We start from the raw sequence: 14,044 nt of genomic DNA, 5'->3' as shown, positions 1-14,044 counted from the left end.
GAAAGGGCAGGGTTTGTTTTACTGCAGTATTTTGCAAACAAACTTTCTTTACTTCTCGGAGATCTCCCTTCGTTCTTCATTATTTCCAAAAAGTCCTATCTATACCTGCTTTCTGTACTTTTTTCATAAATCCTCTCAGTGCATTTCTTCAAATTCATTGCAACTCATTCTCTTATATAGGTTACCCCCTCTTAAGCTAACTTAAATCTACTGAGCTCAGATGCTTAACTAAGGGACGAGGCAATGCAGCAGCACAAAACAATTTACACAAACAGCAATGATAAAAAATGGAAATTGGCAAAAAAAGGCAGCAATATTACAACTAATATAAGGCAATGCACAGCAAACAAGAAAAATAAATCAGTAATAAAATTGGCTTAATCTAATAATACAAAGTGGCATTCAGTAGCACTATGAATGGCAAACAGCCGCAGCAAATGCTATAACTTATACCTAAACATGACAAAGCTCAAGCAGAAAAAATCTTACCCTAAAGACAACAATGCAGATAAGGACAATGTCTATTCACATCTTAATGTCTATGCAATTAAAGTGGTGCACCACAAAAACTAATGCTACAACAAATTACCAAGTACTTGAAAATAAAATTATGTATGCAGTTCCTGTGAAGGGAAGTCTTTTTGTGCTCCTTCGTTTTTTTAAGTACATCATAATTATTTACTGGATCTGTAGGCATAAAATATCTATATTAGTACATCCATTAAATTTTATTGTAACCAATGCTGCAGTGCAGCTAGAAACTAGATATTAAACAATGTAGGCACAGCAAGGCGTGAAACATCATTCGCTAGCCATAAGTCATTTCATAATGCAGTAAACCATCTTCCAACTAGCAAGACAATAGGCATGAAATGTTTCTCATCATTTCATTTCAGTAAATATCATAAATTACGAACTCCAAAGTGTAATCATATGTTTTCAAGTTTGAGCGTGTCATATTTGCTAGGCTTTCTACAAAGAAATGTCAATAGCGAGGTTAATGGCCTCCTTTTTTTCTCCACTTGTGCCTCTGAAAGGCACACACTAATGACTTTTTCTCAAGGCGGCTGGCACACCTGGCCGCTCACAACGCATTATGTCACGGTCACTTACCTTTCATACCAAAATATTTACGACAGCAGTTTCCGCTACAGTGATAGTCTCATACAAAAATATTTTTACAGGTTGAGAATTTGCGTTACAAATGTGTAGAAAATAAAATCCTATAAATATAACAGTGTCTAAAAAATTTTCGTCGGCATTGTAATACATTCACGCATGTACACATATTTCATAATTCTTAAAGTACGATTCTTGTTTTCCAACATCCTTTTCCACAAATCAGCGTCCCTAACCACTACTCATTATTCCTTACCTTATTATACATATACATATTCGTAGACACTTGTTCAATATTTCATCATAACAGATACGTAGCATAACCACATAACTCATATAGCATCAGCTTAAACATACCTCAGCAGCATAATTCACATCGTCGTCGTAATAATATCATAACACCTCAGTCAAATCTCAAAAACGTCATAGCTTTCTCCAATAATTTCAAAACTTAAAAAAAAATTCTCTGCTCATGTCAAAAGTCTCAACTACCTCAAACGTACTTTAAAAATCATGATCCCTTACGAAATACGTCATTCAAAGCTCTCATAGTATCACAATGGTTCCGAAAAAGTATGAACAGTTCACAAAATACTGACAAAATACAATTTCGTAAGTGTGAAGTTATCCAACTGTGTAATTACGTAAACATCTGTCACTGATGTAGTAAAATAAATGTTTGTCTCTCCCAGTTAAATGATCAGATAGCTGTGTAATTTATGTGTTAGATAAATATGGTACCAATGTGTAAAGTTGTATAAGCAAATACCATATTAGCTAGGGCTCCTTGTGCTTGCCATACACATGGTACACAAAGTAGGCGTGTACCCCCCCCCCCCCCCCCCTGAGGATTAATGTACTTATATCCTCAGGTGTTACAGATTACAGCAATGGAATGAAATGTATCATGGAAAACCTTTGTATCATTGTACTTCAAATATCTTTAAAAATAAATGTTTTAAGTACAAAATTAGTCACTCAAATAAGCGCTAAACTGTGCGTCGTGTTGTAAGATAATCTCTGTGGAAGTGTCGTAGTTATCGTCCTCCGAAAGCTAAGTTCTACAGAAGTCAATGTACTTACCTCATGACAAACAAAAGTGAAATGCTTTGCGTATAGATATCGTAGTTACTATGCTTATTGCCGTGATGAAGCAAGTACTGTACTGTAACATATTGTTGTGCTACAGAAAAGGCTGTCTCATTGTAGCTATACCACAAAGTTACTACTAAAACATGTTTTACTTTCAAGAATAATAGAGAAAAACTGTGCAGATATAAAACAGATACAGTGCAAAAGCACAATGTAAATTGTGTCACACATTAGTAGCGTCGTGATATAATCGTGTAGCTATCAAAGAAACCAAATGCTAAGTCATCTTTAATCTCACAGAAAGTACTTCAAATAAAGAATGTCTTTTCAACTAAACCAAAATGTTGCATTAAAATTTCATTAGCAGTACTGGTAAATGTTCTAACTATGTGAGCCTTATGGTCGTTACGTAATCGTGCCACTAACAAGCAAGAAGGTACACACACAATAACACTGCGTCGTCAGTTCACTATAACAATCCATTTGTAATACTTGTCTAAATAAGTTGCCCAGTTTCTTGACTGGATAGTTAACTTTAAACATTATTGCATATTAACAGTCTCTCAGTGTGACAAATTGTACTAGTAGCGTGAAGTGAAAATTTTTATAGCAAAGACTAAGTTAAAAAGCAGATTATCTCGCAAAAAGCGGTTTTACATGTGAAATATGGTGTGAACCTTTTACCCTTTATAGTACTCATAGTTTGAACTTGAATGCAATTATCATGCGGTATACGTCGGTAAAGAATACTGGAATTTTTCTCAAGGTTAGCACCTATGTTATTTTTCTCTGAGCCAGCCGGCGCGCGGCTGTCTGCGGTGCGGGTAATTGTCTTTCTCTTTGTTGGCGCGCGCCGTTATTGGGATTAGGAGACCTAACTTCTACAAAGTGACCTTGACGAGAAGGCCCTGCTCTGTTTGAATCCCGCCAGTTCTGCTGCAATTCAGGTCTGTCGTTACGATCATATCATGTGTCGTCATGTCGGTAGATTCCATAGTTTCTTTCTTGTCGTTCACGTGGTGGAGAATTTCTCCCTGAATCGTAACTGCGCGCAGGACCGTTGCGTCTTAAGTTATTCCGTCTCCCTTGATAATAATTATTTTGGTTTCCATATTGTCTGTTTCTCTGGTTGTCTCTGTGATAGTCATTACCGCGGAGAGGTGATCTTTCCCTGTAATAATTACTACTCTGCCAACGGTTGTCATACGGGTGGTGTCTGTTTTTTGTCACGATTTACGTTGTACGAATAGCCTTGTCGTGTATTATTTCTGTCATCGCGGAATTGTGACAGGTGTGACCTGTAATTGTTGTGCTCCTGTTTTCGCGTTCCGCGATTGTCAGCGTCAATTTACAGTTCTTGTAACAGTCCCTAAAAAGCTTCAATGTCGTCTTTGCATCGTCCTGCTAAAATAATCTGTCGTAAATGTTCAGGTAATTTGATTAAGCAAATGCGGATGAGTTCTGAGGGGCTGTATGGGTTTGAAAGATACTGATTCTTATGTAACGTGTCTTCAAAATATTTGACAAGACTGGAAAATTCAGATTGTTCGAAATGTTTCATCATTATGATGCTATGTTTTACTCGGTCTTGTGTAGCTTGAGACCAATATGCTGAGAGGAAAGCATGATAATTTTCTCCTTCACAGTGACAATCGTGAATGACCGATCGCATTCTTACAGCTGGTTCATTCTCCAAGTAGCCACACATAAATTCTAATCTGTGTTCTAATGACCAGTTGGGAGGAAAACAATGAGAGAATTGATGAAGCCACGCTTGTGGATGAATGTCGTTGCCAGAATTCTTAAATGTTTTGAATTTACGTGTAGTAATGAACAGCTTATAGTCGAAATCATCATGTCGGCGAGTCGCATATCGGTCATTGTTACGTCGTTTCGGCGGTTCCATCTCAAAATTCGGTGTACCTTGCCAATTTCTTTCATAATTTCCGAAGTGTCCTGTGTTATTATTTTGTGGCTGTTCCGTATTTCTATGGCCCTCTTCCCGTATTGGAGCGCGAGTGTCCTCTGAAATACGTATTTGTTGTATTACCTGCGTCAGCTGATCTTGCACTTCCCGGATTTCTCTTTGGTGTTGTGTATTAATTTGATTTTGATTTTGTTTGAATTTCCTAATTTGTTCGCACTCTTCTGTATCATTCAGATCATCATCTACCTTTGTAGATAAGTTAAAGAACTGATCTGAAAGTTGGGCTACTTTCTCCGATAGTGAACACATTTCCCCAGTGTGTTTTTCTGAACCAAGTTTCAGAGTGTCTATTTGTGTTGAAATCGAATCTACTGTGTCCTTTAAGTTTTCCTGAGTTCTAGCAAGTTGCGTAACCGAATCGGTGCATGCAACTGAGTCCATTTTAGCTTGCAAGGTGTCGTGTTTTTCACGAACAACAGTTTGCAATTCTTTTATGGCTGCTTCGTGATTCTGTAATGCGTTTTCATGCCGCGAAAAAATAGGTTGAAAATGCTCACAAATTTGTGTTTTTACGTCATTACAGATTTTTTGACATTTCGATTCAATGTTATGTAACTCAGTAGTTAAATTTTCACGTGTTTGTTCAAGTGTGGTGTCTAACTTCCGAAGATTATGTTCCATTGTGTCCAACTGTTGCTGTGTTTGTCTCTGATTTTGTTCCACTGTGTCTAACTTTTGAAGCTTTTGCTGTGTTTGTCTCTGATTTTGTTCCATTTGTTGCATTAATTGCAATAATAATGTATTAGTGTCTGGAATCTGTTTTTCTATGCTTTTTGGCAGTGCATTTTCACCGGCAACATTTACATTTTGACAAGCAGAAAATGTGTCTTGACTCATTTGAGAAAACGGTGTGGACCCATAACCTGAATCTACAGTATTTGCAAGAATGTGTCCTGCCATTTCGGAATCCTGAGGCGAGCTGTTGCCAACCGATCGATCGATAATGCTTCCCTGTTCACTAATTGTTTCACTGTGTAAACCATTGTTTGAAGCCCGCTCCATTTCCCTATGTACAATTACCAAATTACTACTTTGAACATTAGTTAATTCATTATATGGTGGCGCTAACACACTGCTTTCGTCTTCACTGTCATTTCTCAGTTTACTTTGGAGCCTAGTAGTACGTTTTTCACAAGCCATTATAGCCACAATATTTCACACGACAACACAGAAAAGCACAATTTGAAGAGCAAAATAAGAAAACACATTAACATAGCACTGAAAATAATAACTAGTTAATTGCAAGCGCAGCTGCGAAATACTTCGTGCAAAACTACATGCATGACACAACTATTTTACTGTACAACAATGAAAGACTGCAACTACAAAGGAAATTCTCTCTATGATTACGCGCTAGCATTAAACAAAAGCTACACTAATTACACAAACTACAAGGAAAAAATCAGAAGACTCCAGTGAGGTATCCTTGGCTAAGGGTCGACATATGCAACGTCCCCTTCGCAAAATTTACACAAGACTGTGCTTAAACTGACACACAATAGTTTTTAGCGCAACGCAATCTGACTTTCAATAATCCCTACAAGAGAATGGCCCTGACTAACATTAACCTATATGTTTCACAAATCACTTACCTCACAGAAATCTTCGTTACTCGAACTACTGCAATACAGCGAGCGCCCCTACTGCCAGCTAACTAAAAGATTCAAACTACGTAAGTCACTAACTACTGATGGGCACAGTTAGCAAATGAAAGATTTTAATAGAGAACAAACAATGTATTTACCTTTATAGTCATAATATATATATCAGTTCATGACACCAATTCTTACAAATTTCAAAACTCCGCCATCTCTCTCCCCACGTCCACCACTGCTGGCGGCTCACCTCCAACTGCGCAACGCTACGCGCTGTTAGCATGCAGCTGCTGCTGCCCAACACTACAGTGGCAGACAACAATGCAAACCAGCCACAGACTGCACACAGCACAGCCAGTGATTTTCTTACAGAGCGCTACGTGGCGTTGGCGTTACCAATAAAAAAACCTAAACATCCTACTTACAACCTTGCAGAAGTACAAATAGACATTGTGTTGGACAAATAGTGAAAGTACTTTTATACAGGGTGAGACACCTAACGATACCGCTGGATATATTTCGTAAACCACATCAAATACTGACCAATAGATTCCACAGACCAAACGTGAGGAGAGGGGCTAGTGTAATTGGTTGATACAAACCATAAAAAAAATGCACGGAAGTATGTCTTTTAACACAAACCTACATTTCTTAAATGGAACCACATTAGTTTTGTTAGCACATCTGAACATATAAACAAATACGTAATCAGTGCCGTTTGTAGCATTGTAAAATGTCAATTACATCCGGAGATATTGTAACCTAAAGTGGCGCTTGAAACCTTCCACGTTCTCCTGGTCTTACACCTCTGGACTTCTTTCTGTGGGGTACGTTAAAGGAGAATGTGTACCGTGATGTGCCTACAACCCCAGTGGATATGAAACAACTTATTGTGGCAGCCTGCGGCGACATTACACGAGATGTAATGCGGCGTGTACGACATTCATTACGCCAGAGATTGCAGTTGTGTGCAGCAAATGATGGCCACCACATTGAACAACTATTGGCCTGACATGTCGGGACACACTCTGTTCCACTCCGTAATTGAAAACGGAAACCACGTGTGTACGTGTACCTCACCCCTCATGGTAATGTACATGTGCGTCAGTGAAGAAGTCCAATAAAAAGGTGTTAGCATGTGGTCGTAATGTGCTGTTCCAGTCTCTTCTGTACCTAAGGTCCATCACCGTTCCCTTTGGATCCCTACATAATTCGGTGCTGTTCGATACACACGATCGAACAGCGGAGGAGTGGTACTCATGCGTCAAATTTAGGTTACAATATCTCTGGATGTAATTAACATTTTACAATACAACAAATGGCACTGATGACGTATTTGTTTATATTTTCAGATGAGCTAACAAAACTAACGTGGTTCCATTTAAAAAACGTAGGTTTGTGTTAATAAACATACTTCTGTGCATTTTTTTATGGTTTGTATTAACCAATTACACTAGCCCCTCTCTTCACGATCGGTTTGTGGAATCGATTCGTCAGTATTTGATGTGGTTTACGAAATACAAAATACATCCAGCGATAATGTTAGGTGACTCACCCTGTATATATATATATATATATATATATATATATATATATATATATATATATATATATATATATATATATATATATCTGTGTGTGTGGTTCATGGTGTGGGTTCCTGTAGTCATGTCCTACTTCATGAACCACATGCAACGTATGAGTGGCCAAGTTACTTTGGAAGAAGGCTGGGCATCTCGGACATATTCTGAGTCGTGGTCACCTTTGTGCTCATACGGCAAAGATTACCAAATCCACCAGTTACTCCCCCAACCGTTAGGGTTAAAACCCAATGGGACTCGGGGCAAGCAAGGCTAGCAACCTGCTTCCCTCGTACTTTAAATGTGATGCTGGCAACAATCAGAGCAAAATGCCTCGGACCTTTGGAGGTGACGGAGTCCCACCTCTAATTGGCAAACCAGGTACGCCTAAGATACGACTTGGCAAACAAGTGGTGATGAGATGGGGAGCTATGAATATCAATGGGGGCTACTCTGGGAAGAAGGTAGAGCTGGCAGAGGCTGCAAGTAAGATGGGGCTGGTCGTTTTAGCTGCTAGTGACATTCGGGTAAGGGGTGAGAAAGAAGAGGAAGTGGGAGAATACAAGGTCTACCTGTCAGGAGTCAAAGCAGGAATAGCACAATGTGGTGTAGGGCTTTACATCAGGAAAGAAATGGAACAGCGTAGTTGCAGTAAGGTATGTAAACTAACGACTGATGTGGATAGATTTGACAGTGTCTAGCAAGAAAATTAGGATTGTGTCAGTATATTCACGTTGTGAAGGGACAGATCAAGATAAGATGGATAGTTTTTGTGAAGCAGTCAGTGATGTAGTTGTTAGAGTAAAGGACAAGGACAGTGTTCTGCTCGTGGGTGATTTTAATGCCAGGATTGGAAATCGAACAGAAGGGGGTAAATTTGGAGAGGATATGGAAGCCAACAGGAACGGGAAGCAACTCTTGGATTTCTGTGCCAGTATGGGCTTAGTAGTCACAAACTCCTTTTTTAAACACAAGAACATTCACCGGTATACTTGGGAAGGCAGGGGAACCAGATCTGTCATTGACTATATATTAACAGATCAGGAATTCAGGAAGGCTGTGAGGGACACACGTGTACTCAGGGGATTTTTTGATGACACTGATCATTATTTCATCTGCAGTGAAATTGGAATTGTGTGGCCGAAACTGCATGTAGGAGGACAAGAGTGGAGAAACTTCAGGATAAGGAAATCATTCACAAGTACACAATAGCTATCTTAGAAAGGTACCAGTTAGTTGAATGTAGTCAATTACAGTCATTGGGAAAGGAATGGACAAGGTACAGGACCACAGTACTAGAAGTGGCTAAAGAATGTCTTGGAACAGTAGTGTGTAAAAGTAGGATGAAGCAAACAGCTTGGTGGAATGACACAGTCAAGGCTTCCTGTAAAAGGAAAAAGAAGGCGTATCAAAAATGGCTACATACCAGTACTCAGGTAGACAGAGAAAGTTATGTTGAAGAAAGAAACAAAGCCAAACAGATAATTGCAGCATCCAAGAAGAAATCTTGGGAAGACTTTGGAAACAGGATGAAGACTATGGGTCTACCTGCCAGAAAACCATTCTGGAGTGTAATTAGCAGTCTTAGAAAGGGAGGTAAGAAGGAAATGACAAGTATTTTGGACAGGTCAGGAAAACTGTTGGTGAGTCCTATGGATGCCTTAGGCAGAAGGAGGGAATATTTTGAAGAGTTGCTCAATGTAGGTGAAAATACGATCAGTAATGTTTCAGATTTCGAGGTAGAATGGGATAGGAATGATCATGGAAATAGCATCACACTTAAGGAAGTGGACAAAATAGTCCATAGATTGCTGTGCAATAAAGCAGCTGGGGTGGATGAAATTAAGCCAGAACTCATCAAATACAGCGGAATGTCAGGTCTTAAATGGCTACTCAGGATAACTGAAATAGCCTGGGAGTCGGGACAGGTTCCATCAGACTGGACAAAAGCAATAATCACAACAATCTTCAAACATGGAAACAGAAAATATTGTAACAACTACAGAGGTATCTCTTTAATCAGCGTTGTGGGTAAAATCTTCTCAGTTATTGCTGAAAGGAAAGTGCGAGTGTTAGTTGAAGACCAACTGGATGAAAATCAGTGTGGGTTTAGGCCTCTTAGAGGTTGTCAGGACCAGATCTTTAGCTTATGGCAAATAATGGAGAAGTGTTATGAGTGGAACAGGGAATTGTATCTATGCTTTATAGATCTAGAAAAGGCATATGACCGGGTTCGTAGGAGGAAGTTATTGTCTGTTCTACGAGATTATGGAATAGGAGGCAAACTTTTGCAAGCAATTAAAGGTCTTTACATGGATAGTCAGGCAGCAGTTAGAGTTGACGGAAAATTGAGTTCATGGTTAAGAGTAGTTTCAGGGGTAAGACAAGGCTGCAACCTGTCTCCACTGTTGTTGATATTATTTATGGATCATATGTTGAAAACAATAGACTGGCTGGGTGAGATTAGGTTATGTGAACACAAAATAAGCAATCTTGCATATGCGGATGACTTAGTTGTGATGGCAGATTCGATTGAAAGTTTGCAAAGTAATATTTCAGAGCTAGATCAGAAATGTAAGGACTATGATATGAAAATTAGCATCTCCAAAACGAAAGTAATGTCAGTGGGAAAGAAATATAAACGGATTGAGTGCCAATTAGGAGGAACAAAGTTAGAAAAGATGGACAGTTCAAGTACTTAGGATGCATGTTCTCACAAGATGACAACATAGTGAAAGAACTGGAAGCGAGATGTAGCAAAGCTAATGCAGTGAGCGCTCAGCTACGACCTACTCTCTTCTGCAAGAAGGAAGTCAGTACCAAGACTAAGTTATCTGTGATCCGTTCAGTCTTTCGACCAACTTTCTTGTATGGGAGCGAAAGCTGGGTGGATTCAGGTTACCTTATCAACAAGGTTGAGGTTATGGATATGAAAGTAGCTAGGACGATTGCAGGTACTAGTACATGGGAACAATGGCAGGAGGGTGTCCACAATGAGGAAATCAAATAATGAACTCTATAGATGTAACAGTCAAGGTGAACAGGCTTAGATGGTGGGCTCATGTTACATGCATGGGAGAAGCAAGTTTACCCAAGAGACTCATGGATTCAACAGTAGAGGGTAGGAGGAGTCAGGGCAGACCAAGGAGAATGTACCTGGATTCAGTTAAGAATGATTTTGAAGTAATAGGTTTAACACCAGGAGAGGCACCAATGTTAGCACTGAATAATATATATATATATATATATATATATATATATATATATATATATATATATATATAGTCACAGATTCAGCTGAAAGAAAGTTTAGTTGTTTTTCTTGACAGTGTGTTATGAAGGTACTGTGTAGCATGAAAAACAGTATTCGTGTACCTGGAAGAGTTACAAGTTCAGTTTGTGGCTGGGATATGGTGAACCCATGGCTTTGAAGCCAATGGAGTATTCTTTCTGAAATTTCCAATCTTCTCAGCAGCATGTTTTCTTCAATTGAGCTGTCAATCTTGAGACATATTAAAAGCTAAGACCAATATGAAACTGACCAGAAATAGAAATAAGGGATTACTTAAAACTTAAGAAGTCAGAAAAAATGTGCAGTTTGCAGTAGGAAGAATGTCAAGAAATTTTAGTGCTTATATTTATTGGAAATACTCAAAATTTTGTGAAACCTGACGACTACATAAGATATTTTAGGATATATACTTGAAAAAATAATGTGTTATTATTTGAACAAATTAAGAAAGTAGGAATATTTTGTCATGTCCCTATAAACTGTATAATATACATTAATCTTTTGTACAATTAGGAGGAAGTTATGTGGTTTCAAAATTTTTCCAATGATGTAAAAAACAAAGTGTATCTTTATTTGTCTGGATATCATGAAAATCAAATTATGGTTTCAATTTGAGACATGAATATTTTTGATTTCTCCTATTATTGGTTCTTGACAAAATTCTTTTGTGTTACCATATTTAAAGAACTTCTTGAAAATATTTTTCATTATTACTTTTCCTTTTAAAGTTTTAAACAATTAACTTTTCTAGTAAAAATTTGGTTACTAGCAACTTTATTTTAAAATGAATTAAGCATAAAATTAAAATATAAACTGTGTGTGTGCAGGAGGAAGCATAATAGTAAAAGTTAGTTTTATGAAATGTTCAGTTTCATCTTGGATGTAGAGGTTTTTGATCATAATATGACCCTAGTGAGAATTCTTGTAATTCATTTTGAAAGGTGTGACAGTCTATTGAATTTAAATTTTCAGCTGTCATAAAAAGACACTGTATGAAAAAGGGAATAATACTGTTTAAAATAAAATTGTATTGAACTGATTTAATCTCAACGTAATAAAACTATTAAATTAATTGGATTTTTGAGAAATAATTTCCATAATAGTTAAGACATCTCTTCAGAATTATTATCTACTTATAATTTAGCATTCCTTTTGTTTCAGTAGCAAATTGATAACCAGTGTGATTTCAAGAATATATGTGTCTTAATTTAAGTACCTATATTTTGCATCTCTCAATTATTTATGTGATGTGTAAATGTAGTTGTAGTAATTAATACTTCCATACTCTCTATACTCATGAATTACAACTTAAGATTGGCATAAAACATGTATGTATGTATGCCAGCCCTCTATGCTAATACAATTGTAAAATTGTTTTGATATGTATCTAATATGACCAAGAAAAGTTGTTTGAAGACAAAGAGGGTGGCAATATCAACCAAAATGTGACTTACAAATGTGAGAGTGACACACAGTATGAAAAGAGACTGGGTATTAATGACAAGTATCATTTGTTTTATTTAACTCATTTTGTGATAACAGCATATATGAACTATTGTTCTGGTTTGTATTACTTTATATGGACAAATAACCTAATCTCCTCCTTGTAAAATCGCTCAAACACATCCAATTTTTGTAATTTTAAATTTTTCTTTGTATATTCATTTGTAAAACAAAAGAAAACAATTACACAAATGCAATTTTGAAAGATAACGAGAAAAACAAAAAAATGATTTGAAATATTTCGTAAAATTTATAGTGTTAGGTTACACTAAAGAAAACTATGTTAGGATTTATATATATATTTTCTTTCTACCATATAATGTAAATTTTGAAACTTCCTGGCTGATTAAAACTGTGTGCCTGTTCGAGATTCAAACTGGAGATCTTTGCCTTTTGTGGGCAAGTGCTCTGGAAGGTAGGAGACGAGGTACTGGCAGAAGTAAAGGTGTGACGACGGGGTGTGGGTCGTGCTTGTGTAGCTCAATTGGTAGAGAACTTGCCTGCAAAAGGCAATGGTCCCGAGTTCGAGTCTCAGTCCACCACACAATTTTAATCTGCCAGGAAGTTTCATATCAGCTCACACTCCGCTGCAGAGTGAAAATTTCATTCTGGAATGTTAATTATTTATTGTACTTAGGTTTTCTATGTTTTATAAATATTCCAGATGTTATAGTCAGTCAAGTTATATTTGTAAGCTGGTTTCTGTTCTTTAAGTACTTAAAATTATGATCAACAGAAAGTTTACACAAAATGTTTTTATTTAAACATATGACGTTATGTCACTTTACACAGATATTTGATTTTATCACCGTTACATGTTTATTGAAACTGTCTGTATAAAATAAAGGACTATTTGTCTTGAGAATATTTAACAATAACATATTTTCCAAAATAAGGCCCTTTGTTTCATAGAATCATACAATTTTAAGCATGTTCATAATTTTGTGTGAGGGGATATTGTAACAAACCAAGATTTTAGAATTCCTATGTGAACTCTAGCTTGTGATATTGTCTCCAATTTAACGAATACTGTGATCTTATCTGTTTTGTTAACGATGTTCATTCTAACTGTGGTTGATAAGTGCAGGATTCATGTCTGCTGGACTAACACAGATTGAAGTATATACGAAAATTCTATGCTTTTCCAAATAAATTTGCAACATATTGAATCATTATTTATGTCTTTCAACATTAAAGTTTTTGGTTATAAGCGTTATTTAACCTATACATTTTACATTATAGGAGCAATAACAGATCCCACAATGATCTAATAGGTTCTCAAGTGCGTTTTATGTGACGTTACTTGGAAATTTATTGTATGTTGAATAAAACATTTTTTTATATTTCAAAGATACACTTAGCTTATTCATAAACAATTCAATATTTTTTAAAAGCTAGACAAAAAATCCTTGTGATCTGACATATTTTAAAATTATTGATCATACAGGGTGTACCAAGAAGAATCATTCATTTTTCACGTCTATATTTATGAAACCATAAACATGTACAATGAACTTTGTTTTTTGATGAATGGGAAACTCAAAAAGTTTTTTCATACCAATTCATAAGTGTTCATTATGCTTCCCTTGAGATGCACATTATATGTCAGTGCAGTATTCAGATTGTTCCCACACTGTAGGGAGCAAGTCTTGTGTTACAGCTTCCACAGCTGCTGTTATATGATGACTGAGTTCATTCATTGTTGTTGGTAACAGAGGCACATAAACAGAGTCTTTTATAAAGAAACACAAGAAATAATCACACATGGTTAGATCCAGTAACCTTAGAGGCCAGTAATGTAAAGCTGAATCCTTTGGTCCAGTGTGACCAATCCATCATTCAGTAATCCATTGATTTAAAAATACATTAAAGTGGC

This window comes from Schistocerca gregaria, chromosome 4, assembly GCF_023897955.1.
Source record: "Schistocerca gregaria isolate iqSchGreg1 chromosome 4, iqSchGreg1.2, whole genome shotgun sequence".
Taxonomy (NCBI): Eukaryota; Metazoa; Arthropoda; class Insecta; order Orthoptera; family Acrididae; genus Schistocerca; species Schistocerca gregaria.
The sequence above is the reverse complement of the archived record's forward strand: the minus strand, read 5'-3'. Positions refer to the sequence as shown.